This window comes from Equus asinus, chromosome 23, assembly GCF_041296235.1.
Source record: "Equus asinus isolate D_3611 breed Donkey chromosome 23, EquAss-T2T_v2, whole genome shotgun sequence".
NCBI lineage: Eukaryota > Metazoa > Chordata > Mammalia > Perissodactyla > Equidae > Equus > Equus asinus.
In genome coordinates this window covers 48,406,744-48,421,606 of record NC_091812.1, presented here as the reverse complement: position 1 = coordinate 48,421,606, position 14,863 = coordinate 48,406,744, and the positions used below count along the sequence as shown (strand labels likewise).

The 14,863-nt window shown below is 44.1% G+C and overlaps 1 long non-coding RNA gene across 1 annotated transcript in view; it reads right to left on the bottom strand.

Annotated features, from left to right (window-relative positions):
- The window catches only part of LOC123280165 (uncharacterized), a 42,201-nt gene extending 27,692 nt beyond the window's left edge, over window positions 1–14,509 (bottom strand). Inside the window, exon 1 of the long non-coding RNA XR_011497271.1 lies at window positions 14,304–14,509. This is a non-coding gene — a long non-coding RNA (uncharacterized lncRNA). The remainder of the gene's footprint in view (window positions 1–14,303) is intronic.
- Between the last annotated feature and the right edge of the window lie 354 nt (window positions 14,510–14,863).

Sequence of the window (14,863 nt, the reverse complement as noted above, 5' to 3'; positions counted from 1 at the left end):
GCACAAGGCATCCCGTTGGCCTTACCATCTCAGCGCACACCAGCCAGATTTCTGACAGCCAACACCTACACCTTGCCCAGGAGTCCCCATGGCTCCTGGGGTTCTAAACAAACCATGGGCCATTTTGTCTCCACTCAGGGGTATTTGGCACTGTCTGGAGACGTGTTTGATTGTCACAACAGGTACAGTGGGGGTTTGCTAGTGGCATATTAGGGGTAGAGGCCTGGGATGCTGCTAAACTGCATACAATCCCCAGGACAGCCCCACAAGGAATTATCTGGCTCAAAATGTCAGCGGTGCTGAGGCTGAGAAACCCTCCCTGGCAGGATGAAGACCCAGCTGCCCACAGTGGCCACGAGCCTGATGAAGCTTTTCGGTGGCCTCCCTCTCTTCCCCTCCTCCCTTCCCCACTCCTCTACTGGGATCTCCTGGGATCCCCTCCCAAAGAACCATTTGCACTCAAATCACTGTCTCTGGGTGTGCTTCGGGGGCCCCAAACAAGACATGCCTCCAGCTGTTTCTGCTCTGATTAAGCAGGTGGAACCCATCTCCCATCTCCCATTAGAAAAAGTGCTTCCCACCAGAGGAAAAAATATATTCTTCTCATATTTATAAAGAAAAGACAAAAATCCAGATGAATATGAGACAAACGGTGACCTCTTAGGACACACTCTAGAGAGCACTGAGAAGAACAGAGCCTGGATCTGGGCACCGTCCACCCCAGCCTGTGTCCTTGAGGATGTGAGTTTGAAGGAAGCTCCAAGCAATGACGGGGGCAGATTGGCAGCAAGAGGAGAAAGGAGAAAGGGCTTTCTGGGAAGAGAAAGCGTCCCTGTGGGTGCTCCCCAGATTCCACCTGCAGGTCGCAACACCCTGGGTTTCTTTCCCTTCCCAGATCAGGCTCACAGGGTCCCCTGGGAATTGTAACCACGACTGTGGAACATTGCAGGGAGTGCACGGGGTCCAGAATGGCTTCCTCCCTGTGCACTTCCTCTTTGTGGGAGGGAACAAAATGGCTGCAGATGTCTCCAACGTGAAGGGAAATCTTTGCTGGTGTCACGGCCGGGGGATTACATCTGCCTACAGTTACAGGATGTATCACTTGCAGAGAATTCCTTCCACAACATACTCAAAGACACCCCCCCAAAAAAGTATTAAATAGCTGGCTAAATTTGATCTATATTTTTCATTCTGTTTTTTTTCTCCTGTGGTTTTTCACCAAAGTCCACTTGACATGCCATTAAAATAAAGCTCTACGTATATGAGCAATAGATTTAAAAAAAAACTAATATATTGAACAACCCAATGTATACAATTTGGAAGAAGTAACTGGATCCTCTGCTCTGGCAGGCTGTAAACTGGGCTAGGGAGGGACATTGTTTTTCTTTTGGTCATTCTGCCAAGTTAAAAAGGAAGTTGGAGATTAGAACAAAATATTTAAATCAAAAATGAATCCTTCAATGAAAGTTGCTTGATCCCGTTTGCTACCACCCCCTGCCTCCCTTCCCCCTTATTGGAAGCATATTTCTCTTTGAAAAGAAGTGGTGTATTGTTGCTGAATAGAAGGGGGACAGCCACTGGGGAGACACATTGATCTCATCATTTTAAAAGTGGGAGATAAATGACCTAAGGCCTCTTCCCAATCAAATGCTGTTTCTGCACATTCTCAGAATAAATGGCATGGTTTTCCCTGGTGAGCAGTGAGTGCTCGCCCCGTCGCTGGGTTTGCCTATGCTAGCCAGGCATTCCAGCTCTGGGAACAAGGGTAAGTTCAACTAAAATGGACATATCTGAGTGATGCCGAGGCATCGCATTGTTCTTTGAAACTCAAGCAAGAATTTGATTCTTCCTAATAGTGAACTTGTAAAACAGCCCCCGTATTAAGATTCAGTATTTTGATTTCTTGAAACCTCCCTCAAATTCACTACAAGAGATGGATAGATAGCTTAGGTTCTGCAAGGACTATTGTAGAAAAAGATCCAACAAAGGAGAAGTAAGGAACAGAGCCACATCCGATATCCAAAGATCGCCTCTTCCAGAGCATCCTGCCAGTCTCTCCTCAAAAGAATTCCATTTCTGAAGTGGCCCAAGTAAATGTGGTCCTTTTGGGGCTGAGCCTACTGAATATGTGTTTAAAAGAAAAATTCAAAACAAATAATGCTGTGGGACTTTCTGACACCAGGTCTTGATTATTAGAAATGTGGTTCAGGAAATTAAGGAGGAAAAAATCAGCAAAAATGTGATTCTGGAAGAGCTCAAGCAAACAGGACACCAAAGTCCAAAGCTGATTTATTAAATGGGTTATCGTAACTGGCCAGGTTCTACACACTTTAGTACTCATCCTCATGATTCTGTGGTCTTGCTAAACCAATGTGTCTATTGCTCTTCAACACCCTAAATAAATGTTGGTAATGTAGCCCACCAAAATGAGTCATACAGTCATAATAAATAAACAACGGACTCATCCAAGATACAAAAACATACAGGTACATTGATGGCATTAATAGCAGCACATGGCAATACATAGTAATAGTTTCGCTCTCCAGAGGCAAGAATGAGCTGTATTACACAATAGATTTTACAATAAACATTTGCAAATAATTTGTATTTTGATAGCGAACAATTATATAGAACCCATGTATATCCTGATTTTTCTCCCCAACCTCTCTGGCTTTACCATTCTGTGACATCGTGTATGTCAATGCTGATCTTGTAACAGACACAACTTGGATTTATCACACCTGCCTGGCTTAACACCTACACAATATCTGTGCAAGTGACATGGAAGCCTGGCATTCCCCCTTGCAAGCACTAAATATTTTAGAAGAAGGTTTTAAAACTGAAAAATGGCATCATCATCAAATGATCCTTGATAAATCCATGACTGGGTATCTACCAGTGGGAGCCTTTTCCATGTCTACTTTTCTCACCTACAGCATGTCCTCAGCAGGAACAGCCACTCAGTTTTACCCAATGTGTGTGTGCATGTGTGTGCGTGTGTTTCTTCTGCCTGATCGTCTTCAGTGAGCTATTAGAAATGATAACAAAAAGAGAGCTCCGGTCCCTTAGAGCTCTCTTCTGTTCTTAGATGTAAACCCCAATGCCACCCTCATCCGTAGACAGACTGCAGGTCTTCATATCATTTCTAGCTCACCTGCTTCATAGTTCTTGATGGCTCTCATTCAAAAAATCTGTACTGAACATAGCCATGTCCCAGGGACAGAGCCAGACGCTTTGCCCTCATTGTCTCATGTAATCCTCATACTACCTGCCCTGGCAGGGGCTATAATTCATTTCATTTTGCAGAGGAGGAAACTGAGGCTCAGAAAAGTCAAGTGACTTGCCCAAGGTCCCTCAGCATCTTTACTCAGGCTGGCCCTGCCCAGGAGCCTTTCCTTGTCAGTGGCACACCACCTAGCCTGGGGGGGCTGTCATTTGGGTTGGTGGTGTCACTATTCTCTCAGACCAGAATCCTCAAGCTCCTCTTCACCAGGACTATCTGTTTCTTGCCTCCTCCCCAGTCACCTGTCATCACTCCCACCTGGGACAACCTCTCTGTCTCATTAGGCTGTCTCTGACTATTCATCTGCGCCTCTACCCACTGGAGCCTGGGCGCTGCCAACTCACAATTGCAAGGACAGTGCTTGGACCCCTCCAGGCTCCCAAGAATCTTGCTCTGCCATGAACTAGCTGTGTGAGTCTGGGAAAGTCATTAAAGCTCTTTTACAATATCTTCACATTTATAATAGACATCACAATCCCAGCTCTATCTCTGGAAGAAAACTCAAGTGAAAATAGAATGGGACTCAAAAACTGAGCTTTTGGTGGCATAATTCCCATGCCAGATTTTATCTCCAAAATGGCCCTGAAATGCAAATTTTCATCACAATTTGCTTAAAATGTGGTGTTTCTGGATCTGAATCCAGTGCCTGATTTTTCCCCCAAAATTTCCCTCTCTTCCCACAAAGAATGAAAGTTGGTCAATCAACTTCCCCCTGCGAAGCCTGAGTTCATAGTCTGTGTTCCAGAAGGTGTGGCCAAGAATTTTACTCAGTAATAAACTCGGAATTTCTCATTTGTGAAATCACCAAAAAGGAACTTTCAATAAGGAGTCTTATTTTTAACACCTAAAGATCATACTTAATTATTCCAATCTTAATTATCTAGATTAAGTCATATTCACTGAGGTAGCCAAAAAAAAAAATTAAGTTTTGGAAGCATAAATTATTGAGAATCCTGGTGCCCAGACTCTTTCGGATCAAATAAATACCCCAAAGCTTTCAATGCCTCCCCTTTGCCGTGCAAGAAAACCCCAGCTCCTCAGCCTGACTGCCCAGTCCACTCCCAGCCGAAGTCTACCTTTCCCACCAAAGTTCATTTTCTCCTCCAAGAACCACATGCTGTAGTCACTCTGGATCATTTGCTCTCTTCTTTTAAAGGGCCTCTTCATTTTCCTTCCTCTGCATTTTCCTTCAGGCCCCACCCACCCTGAATGCCTCCCTCACTCCCCTTGACCTAACTAAATCCATCTAGTTCAACCTCTACTTCTTCCGTGAAGCCTGCCCTGACGTCGCCAGTCTGAACAGATCTCTCCTTCCAGTGAGTGCCGGTGGCAAGTTCATGCTCTTACTCACCTTCTGATACTTCTAGCATCATCTTGAACTATCACTAAACAACTTTCCTTTTCATATTTGAATGTTTGGTGCCCCATTCTGTCTACCCCAGAGCTAAGCTAACCTAGTACTTCACACACAGTAGACACTCATTAAAAACTTGATACTTAGATTTGACCCACATACTTGCAAACTACTCTCATCAAAAGAAATATTTCTCATGCATAAAGCAAAGGAATTGTAGATATCCACTCCATCAAATGTTTTTGGCTGAAAAGGAGGGAGTATCTTTCCACAGTCTCAACGGAAGCCGTGCGTGTGAACGTGTGTTTGGGGTACAGAAGTAGAGAGAGGCTTGTTAATTTTAAAGCCACATAGCATGTTTGGCTAAGACTATGACTCCATTTGTGTATTTCAACCACGTAAAATACACCCTGGGATTCTGGACTGAGAAAAATAGCCATATAAGGAGAAAACAAGACATTCTCTATAGCTGCCCTTGTAAAACACTCCATGATTTAACCCTCTGCTCGGACAGATCCAAGCTCCTGCACTTTACAACTGCAAACAATCAGATTCCTGGGAGGAGCTCAGCATGTGACCTGCACCTTTGGGCACAAACGGATCGCAAACAAAACCTGACAGGTCACACACAGGGCAGCATGACCAAAGCTTTGCGACCGCCCGCCTTTCTCTCGGCGGTGGGCCGTCCCAGCCGGAGCAAGCTCTGAGATGAGCTCCAGCCAGAGACAGCTCTGAGGGGCTCATTAATCCTTCCTTCCAGCGAGAACACAGGGATCTGGGGTCTGCCTCGACCTTCCAGGTGACAGTCCATCAATTTGCAGAAACCTTCCATTGGGGAGGCGGGGGAGGGAGAAGAGGGGATCAGGAGAAGGAGAGAGGAGCTCCAGGAATAGCAGCCAGAGGCAGGAGCAGGTCAACTGTTGGCTCACCCCCCACAGAGTCCCGTGGCCCCGTGGTGCCGCGCGTGCCTGGCTGGGGCCTCTGCTCTGCGCTGAGGAGGGATACAGAGCCAGGGGCCCACAGAGAGCCCTGCGAGCCCTCACTTTCACTCTCTTCATCTTGATTGCCATTGTAACACCTCTGTGAGATAGAGTTTTCTAGATGAGGTTCTGAGAGGTTCCAATGTCCCTCACATGTAATGAGTTGGGCTATGATTAAAAATAAAGTTTTATGCTGTGACTGACACTGCTCAGCTTCCTCAGCTATCCTGTTCAATCTCCTTCCTTGGAGCAGTAGAATGACCCCAAAACACGCACATACACACAGGCACACACTTATTAAGGAGCAAGGAAGATGGCTGCCCAGCTGGAGACCATGTTTCCCAGACTCCCGTGCAGCTCAGATTGGCCATGTGACTAAGTTCCAGAGAGAGGGACATGAGTGAAAGTGTTGTGTGCAAATTCTGGGCCACAGCTTTCAAAAGGCTCACCCTTCCGGTGGGCTGACATGCAAATGTGGGAATGAAGAGGAGGACAACACAACAGCAGGCAGCTTGATGACTTTATGGAGCAGCGCCACATACCTGCCTGGTACTGCCCGCCCGCCCGCATCTGGACTGCGAGGGAAGTGAAGAATCTCACCTGAGCCACTGCATTTTTCAGTGTCTTTATGACAGCAGTTTAGCCTGTACCTTGACTAATGCATGTGACTTTCTGCTGCCTCAGCTGTGTGCAGAGAATCTTGAGGCCATACTAGCCTGCACTAATTTAAAAAGCAGAAGGAAAAAAAAAGTCATAGCCAAGTTACATAACAGTCAGCAGGATTCACGTGCCAAAGTTACTCCCTCCCTGAGGCAAGGCTGGAACGGGCCTCATCCACATTAGAGGGTTCGGCACAAGTCAAAGAAAAGGTCACAGAATCCGCTCCCACCTTCCCAAAAAGAGTCTCCTGTGGAAAGTTTGCCTTCCCAACTGAATTTCATGGAGAGAGACCCTAGCCTTTTCTGACCTGGAACCAGAAGTACTATTTGGACAGTTGTCATTATCAACCCCAAAATAACTTATTCAAGCTTCTTCCTTATGACTCTTTACAATTTTCTTTACCTCTCTGAAAAGATGTGTTAAAACATCTCCTACTACGATTATATATTTGATAATTCCTCCTCGGAGTTCAATTTGTGCCTTTTATTTCAGGCTGTTATTGGGTACATGTTAGAATTATTATATTTGTATAATAATCTATATCCCTAATCATGAATTTTGCCCTAAAGTCTGGTATAAATGTAATTCCATCTTTTTTTTCTTGGTCTGATCGTTCTTTTGCCTTTGTTTTTTTTTCTCTGCCCTTATATTTTAGGTGAGTCTCATAAACCATGTAGATTTTTATTTTTTCATCCAAGTTAACCATCTCTGTGTTTTAACTGACACATTTAGTCCATTTATATTTACTTAGGATTTATTTCTGCCATCTTATTTTGGGCTTTGTATATACCTTGCTATTTAGGATCTTTGCTTACCTTTTACCTGCCTTTTACTGCCCTGATCAAGTTTTCTTTATTTCCTCTTTTCCTTTTCTACTGCTTTGGCAATTATACATCTCACTTGTTACCCTTCCTCTCAGATGTTACCCTTACATTTTTATCACACATCCTCGACTTTAAAAACTATTTAGCATCTCTACCCACCTACCAATCTTCAGAGATCTAATCATCTCCCTATCTTCTTACATATTGTTGCCCAATATTTCAGTTCCACATTTTTCTATGCTCTTAAAATTTGTCAATTTCATTGTTATTCCTATAGACAATGCTTGTTTAAATTTAATTTCCCTTCTTGGATCTCACTCTTTGGGTAGATTATCTTATTGACTTTTGGTTTCTCTTGTGCTGTTGAGAAGTCTCCTGTCTGTCTAATCATATTTCCTTTGTAGGAAATAGGTCTTTTCTCTGTGATTGCTTTAAGAACTCATTGGCTTTGGTGTTCTCAATTTCATTACAGTGGACTTAAGGTCTGGATTTATCCTTATTTATTCAGCTCATGGCTTTTTTTGTGCATCCTGAATCTCATGATCTTTATCTTCAACAACTGTTAAACTTTTTGCCTTTGAATATTTCTTCTCTTTCTTTTGTATTCTCCTCTTCTGAAACTCTTATTCTTTCTCATTCTATCTTCCATATCTGCAATTACTCATTCATATGTTTGTCTTTGTGATGCATTCTGAATTGGAATCAAATCTCTCTTCCAGGACATTAATTTTCTGTTTAGCCATATCTAGTCCATTAAAATTAATGACTACAATTATTACTTCTATAAGTTTTATTTGTTTCTTTTTCAAATATGTATTTTCTTTTTTCATAGTACCTTGTACATTTATTACGTTTTTAATTATTTTATGTCTATAAGCATCCTAAACATACTTATAGTCTCTGTACAATAGATCTATTATCTGAAGTTATTGGGAATCTGATCCCAATGTCTGTTCTATCTGTTGATACTCTCTCATGGTGATTGTTTCCCATAAGTTTTGTAATTTTGGAGGGTAAGCTTGTCTTCAGTGTGGCTTTATTTATGGGGATCCTGTGTGGCCTGGGCTGTGACTCAATAGAGAGTTTTGTATTTGGTTCATGACTGCACAGCATCATGGCCTAGAATCACATTTTTATGTTAATATCTCATATCAAATATTCATAGACCATATCCATAGCATAAATTCAAACCTCAAACCTAAGTACAGCATTATTAGGTTCTTGGTTCCGAATTCTTGATTCACAGTTGAGAGGCATTTCTTTGTACCCAGATCTCTGGTTAAGACAGACAAATTTTTTTGTTGTCTCCCTGTGCTAATGGCTTCCTTGGCAATGCCTCCATTTGGTCCATGATGGAGCCACAAAGCATAGGTCTCTGCATTCACAATTACTTGCCTTTCCAGTTCAAGTTCCCAAGATAACCAATGTAGTCTCTATGTCTTTAGACTAAATGTGGCTGGCTTATCTCAGGTTAGGAATCCACATCCAATACAATTAGCTGTAGACACTGACAGGGTCTCTTAGCACTTAAGGAACTTCCTTTGGGGCTGTTCTGGACAGAGAACTTCTCTAGAAAGAAGGCCTAGAGGAACGTAGGAAATGATCGTTGGAGGAAATAATTAGCACTCTGCAACCAATAACTTTTCTCAAATACTTCTCTTGTATGAGCTCTGCCCTCGGTGATTGTATAGCCTCCACTATGGGCATAAAATTGTTAAGTGTAAGAGTCTGAACTGTTGCAACCAGGAAGGTGTTGATAGCATCTCCCAGGAAAGATCAAGGTGTGCATGTTTCTGCAAGGCAGTGGAATTTGTTTTCAACTCAGATTAAATTTGGAAGTTACCATTCCACGTAGCACCTAGCCCGGTGCCTGACATAGTAGATATTCAAAAAATATTTGTTGGAACAAAATATCAAACATTTCCTCCACTCTGCAGTAAGGAGATCATGCAGTGCACAGAGGCAGCAGGCAGAAAGTATTGAAAGAGACAGAAAGCTGCACGGCCGTGCCAAGAGAAAAATAAATCTTTCCCAGAGAAATAAGTAAGTCAAAGCAGGCAGTTAGCAAAGAAGGCTGGAGGAAAATGACCTCTTTAAAGGCTCACAGCTTGGAGTGGACGTGGAGGGAGCACATACACCATGATGGAGAAGGTTCTTCAGTTCATAAATAAGGGCCCTGTCCCAGGTAGGGACATCCCACACAGACCCTCCCAGCAGGGGATCACCTATGAACTTGAGTGTTACATTAAGATAAATTACAGGGGCCGGCCTGGTGGCGCAGCAGTTAAGTTCACACGTTCCGCTTCTCGGCGCCCTGGGGTTCGCCGGTTCGGATCCCGGGTGTGGACATGACACCACTTGGCATGCCATGCTGTGGTAGGCATCCCACATATAAAGTAGAGGAAGATGGGCACGGATGTTAGCTCAGGGCCAGGCTTCCTCAGCAAAAAGAAGAGGACTGGCAGTGGTTAGCGCAGGGCTAATCTTCCTCAAAAGAAGATAAAGTACACCCCACAAAAAACAGAAGCAACTCTGTTAGGAACATCTGCATAAGGGATTTAAGGAGAAGGAACTGAAAAAATTTTAAAGAGACCCACTGTGTTAGTTATTTGTACACATTAATACCCATGTTAATAATGTACTAAAATATATGTAGTTGAAATCATCCTGTGGATTCCTTCTTCATACGTTATTTTCGGCTTTCGTTTTTAACACCCAAATTCAAGGATCTCTCCAAATGCTGTTATAAATAGATATGTGGGTTAGCCGAGAGCTGCAGCCAAAGTTTGGGAGCTAAAGAAGCAGTTCCCCCTAAAGGATGCAGCCTTACCCAGGATTTCTTTTTTCTAAGTCTGCTACTCATTAGATCGAGCCTACAAATGGAATCTCCAAAAGTTCCTTAGGAAAGTCTTAGGGGTGGCCATCTGGTTGAAAGGGGGAGCTAGCAGACTTGATTTGAAACTTTATGTGTCAAGTACGCCACATTTCTATTCAAATTGTGTATTTATTAAGCTTGGCTTGGGGAGAACGGAGGTTAGACCTCATCCCCCAAGCTAATCTTTGGTCCCACAGAACCTGGAGACTGAACAGAGGACTCTGTACAAAAAAACTCTGGAGAATAAAACTCAGAACATGAAAAAGATGACTGCAGTGCCAATCCAGGGTCCAGGGCAGCTTTGTAGGCAAAGTGTTGGGCTGTTTTGGCTTTTCAAAACACTCAAACCACCTGTCCCCCAGGATCACAGTGGTGCCATGCTGGCCCCTTGCCCGTTCTGATGGACAGAACTCACGACAGGAGACTTCCTTGATGAATTCAATAGAACTCAACTATGTCACAGACCTGGAACATCTAATACCGATAACGACCTCAACATTGAACCTTGGGTTGCTTTCCCAACAGTAGCTCCACAGTTGTTCTCAGATGAAATCAAATTACTGTGGAAAAAATGCATCAGACCTCCCTTCCCACAGCGGGGTGAAAAGGGCAGCTTCCTGGGTTACCACCCGTGGAAAACACCATCTCACCAGCTTACAGGTGGTGTTATTCAAGCATGGGAATGCGTGGAATGTGTCAAATGTGTGTGTCAAATGTGTGTCAAATTAGGTAGCCTCCCTCTTGAAACCGTTAAATCTTTGCATCTCATTGTATGGAGGAATCATAGACGGGGCCACTGATGGGAACCCAGCAACATAACAACCGGAACCAAGCATCTTGATACAGAAACAAGGAGGTGACCAAAAGTGGCCCAAAGGCGGTGACTGAGCCTTGCATGTTTTACCTTCCTTTCCCCAGGTAATTCTTTCCAGAAATGCTACTGGGTGGCAGTCCCCCGCCCCTCTTCCAGCATTCCTGAAAATATTTAAGATATGGGATAAGCACTCAGACTTCAAATTTATATAAGACGCTTAGGTGAAAAGACACTATTCTGTGTATGTTGAGCATTCAGAACTCTGGGGCAGCTTCAGGCTGGAAAATACCATTCCACTCCCCTCGCCACTGGTACTCCCTGTGTGGGCACCACAGAGAACCAGAAGGTACACTTGCTGTGGGGCCCCATGACTGGATGTCAGCCCAGAGTGTTGTGAGTCCGGGGACATTTCCTGAGGCCTCATTCAGTTTCCTCTCTCTCAGTATAATTGTGAGAAATAAAGGCAGTAACGACATCAAGCACATACTAAGTAAACCTTTCCATTTCAGGATCCCGTGGTACCTGAGACAATGTCTTGCGGTGGCTTTGTCCTAATCCTCTGCAGTGGGCACTTGTGTTCTTGCTTGCCCAGCTCCCATTCCCTCTTTCTCTGATGAGAGCTCCTCAATTTTCTCCTGGAGAACCTCTCTGCCATTGCTCATGGTTTGGGTGCCCTCCTCTGGCCAACAGCTGAGAATGTGACCCAAGCCAGACCACCTGGAATTGCCCTTCTGGGAATGTGGATCTGAGGCAGGAGGGCACCTGGAGAGAAAACTTTCAGAGCTAATTAAAGTTGGCTCTAAAGGACCTGTCTATCTGTCCCTGTTCTCCACACCCCTGCAGCTGCCCTGATCCTCACTCCTTCCTCAGGTTCTGGGAGCTACTCCCTCTCATTACAGTCAACTATCTGCTTCTTGGCGCCAGCGTGGACTTCTGTTCCTCGAATAATGTGTCTTGGTGCCCCCCTCCCTGCACAGATGAAGAATCCAATTCCCTGCTCATGGGAACCAATGTGGAAGTAGGACGAGAAGCAAGCCTCCAGACTGGCAGACTGTGCCCCGTCCACTGCACCCTCCCAGGGACTCTCTCCTTGGCCTCTTGCCTTCTCCTCCCTGCCACATCATTCTCCGTGTTCCACATCATTCCAACTCGCAAACCATCATCTATTTCAACTCTCAAGTCTCTTTTTCCTCTGGTACCAGGCTATTTTCATAAATCTTTCATTTTAAAATAAATCTTGGTGTCTCATTCACCACAACATTTCTAAAATTCATTCCTCTGCCCCATTCCTCTGCCAACGTGCTCATTCCAGAGGAGGGCCCTTCCCACTTGAATGTTGGCAACATCCCGGCCTCTTGGCTTCCTCTCTTGCCACCTTCCTCTCTCCCAGAGAGAAAATGAGGTTTGGACTTGGGTGGGTTGAAAACCCATCCATGCATGCCATGCATAACATTCCCTTCCTCAGCACTGATGCATTCTGAGACAAAAAGGCCTTTGATAATGTTTCTCTCGGGGTCCATTTGGCGCCATTTTGTGAATTGAGCAGCGTTGGCCAAGTTCCCCCTGCTGGAGAGTGAGCAGTGGTAAATGATGAAGGGCGAGCTCAGTCCCTGCCCATGTCTATGGGCTGCCTATACAGGGGAGCCCTGTGATTTGCCACATCCTCATTCAACCCAGGGGTTGAGGGCATGAACATGGTACATGGTATCTATTCCACCTAAACATGTTTCACCTAATTGAGCCTCTACAAAAATGGCCCTGTTTGGCAGCCAGGGATCGTACCCACCCCTCAGGAAGTGGTTACATATTAGAATTCAGGGTACCTCTTGCAGCTGGGAAACACATTCTACAGGCTGTCCTCTGGGGGCCCATAAGGAATTCACACCTGTGATTAACTTAACTGGCCGCCCGATTTCCCTAAAGCCCTGTACAGATCCAGTTGAGGGAGCAGCTCGCTGGCAATGAACAACTTGAGTTTTTAAAAGAGAAATCAAGGTACAACAGATTCAGGTAATTTAGCATATCACAATAAACACTGTGACTGGAGCTGAGCTGGATTATTGCCGACATACACAACAAAGAGTGGGAATGGATATGTACGACCTAACACCTATTATTAGATTTATGCTGAACATTTTTAAAAGTTTTTCTGGTATGAAATATTGAATTTGCTATTCACAAGAAGTTTCCCATGCTACTTAAAATTAGATTAGTAATTTATTTTTGTGTGGTATTCAGAAGAAGCATGTTGTACAATAGAATGACCACATATGTGGAACATGTGTTTGTGTTTCCGTTGGGAGAAATTATTTTTATAAATGCAGGATGAAGAACCTATTTTTAAATGAATTCTCTTAAACTTAAAATTCATTTTAAAGCTAAGCCCCGACTACCATTATAAAAAGAGAGAGAGAGAGAGAATGTGGGCAGAATTCAACAACTACTTTCATGACTATGTTGCATTAGGTGAGTTCTCTAAATGATCTTTTAAACTCAAGGTTCTGGCTTCAAAACTAGATTTCATTCTCCTCCTTGTCTGTAGTGTACTCTTGTGCCCCCAAAAGTTGAATCATGGGCAGAAGTTTCCAGTATTTTCATTCCCTCCCTGCTTTGAAGTCCATTAATCTTCATGTTGATTTTCCCTCCACCCTCTTGAAAAAATGTATGCGTCCCCAAGATGGAAAGCCAGGAGCTGGCACCTTGGGATGAGATCACATGGAATGGGAATGGCAAGAAAGGCCAGTGCCTGGCCAGTGTGGTAAGCCACCACCACAAACCATGGCCGGCATCTCAAGAAGGGAAGTGAGTCAGTCTTCTGAATTCTGTGGTGATGAGCCCCACAGCTTCTGTCACCCTCTTCCCTCCCTGTGGGTGCACGCCTGACCAAGCATGGGGCCTCCTGGTGTGAGGCAGGGCCAGACAGATGTTCTTTTGTCCTTGACACAACCATGCAAATTGCTGCTCTTGAGTATCAAGTGCTGTCCATAATCTTAATCTAAACTCACTTAAAATCAGCATATTTATTTCCAGTAAAGAGAAATTGAATAATACATGTCTACAGTGGACTATATGGTCAGGTTTTTTTGAAGTGACTTCAGAACAGATGAAATTACTATATACATATGTACATATGAAGAACAAACATGTATATGACTAAATAGGAATCTATTTAGTGTATTTGAGTGAATACAATTGAATGAATCTATTCATCCGAACATTCCACCCATATAAAAACACACCCATGCACATGTATAATGGCTATGGAAAGTCAGACTGATGAGGATGATAATACTACCACTACCAACAGGTATGTGAAGAGTAGCTCAAATTACTAGTCCCAGTTGTCAAGGCATTTATAGTCTAATTAGTTAAACACACACACACATGCACAGACATGCACACACCAGTCATTGAAACCTCAGGATCTTATCTGATTCTTCCCTCTCCTTTACCTCGTGCACCAATTTGGTTCCCAAGGCTTGCTCATTCCAGCTCCATAAATCTCATATTTACCTCTCTGTCTTTTCCTCTTCAACTCTGGCTCTTTCAGGCCCTCTCGCTTCTTCCCAGACTACAGCAGTAGCTTCCTTTCAGGCATGGGATGTTGCCTTTAAGAGTCCACCCACATGGGCAGGGCCGACAGAGGCACACACTCACCCCGCCACCCCCTGCTCTCTCAGCCCGAACAGACTATGTTAATTGATCCCAGTGCCCTTCCACATGGCTGCACAGCCCTTCGCAGCACAGCCCTCCAAGGTCACTACCAATTTATCAGAGTTCTTCTGGAAACAGAATTATTTCCCATCCTGATCTAGGTCCTTTAAAACAAGATTCTTCACCCAGGACTGAGCATCAGCATCACAGGTGCTTGAACAGCACCTAAGATCTAAATCAGGCACGAAAGGTGGGCACGATTTTCGATGTGCACTCTTCACTGAGCACTAAGTATTAAACGAACCCAAACCAGAAAGTTTTGGCCCCTCCAAATCCTCTCTCTCCTCTACTTTTGACACCAGCTGCCTTATAACCCTCACTGATTCTTACTCACATCTACGAATCTTGAACTTTCCCTT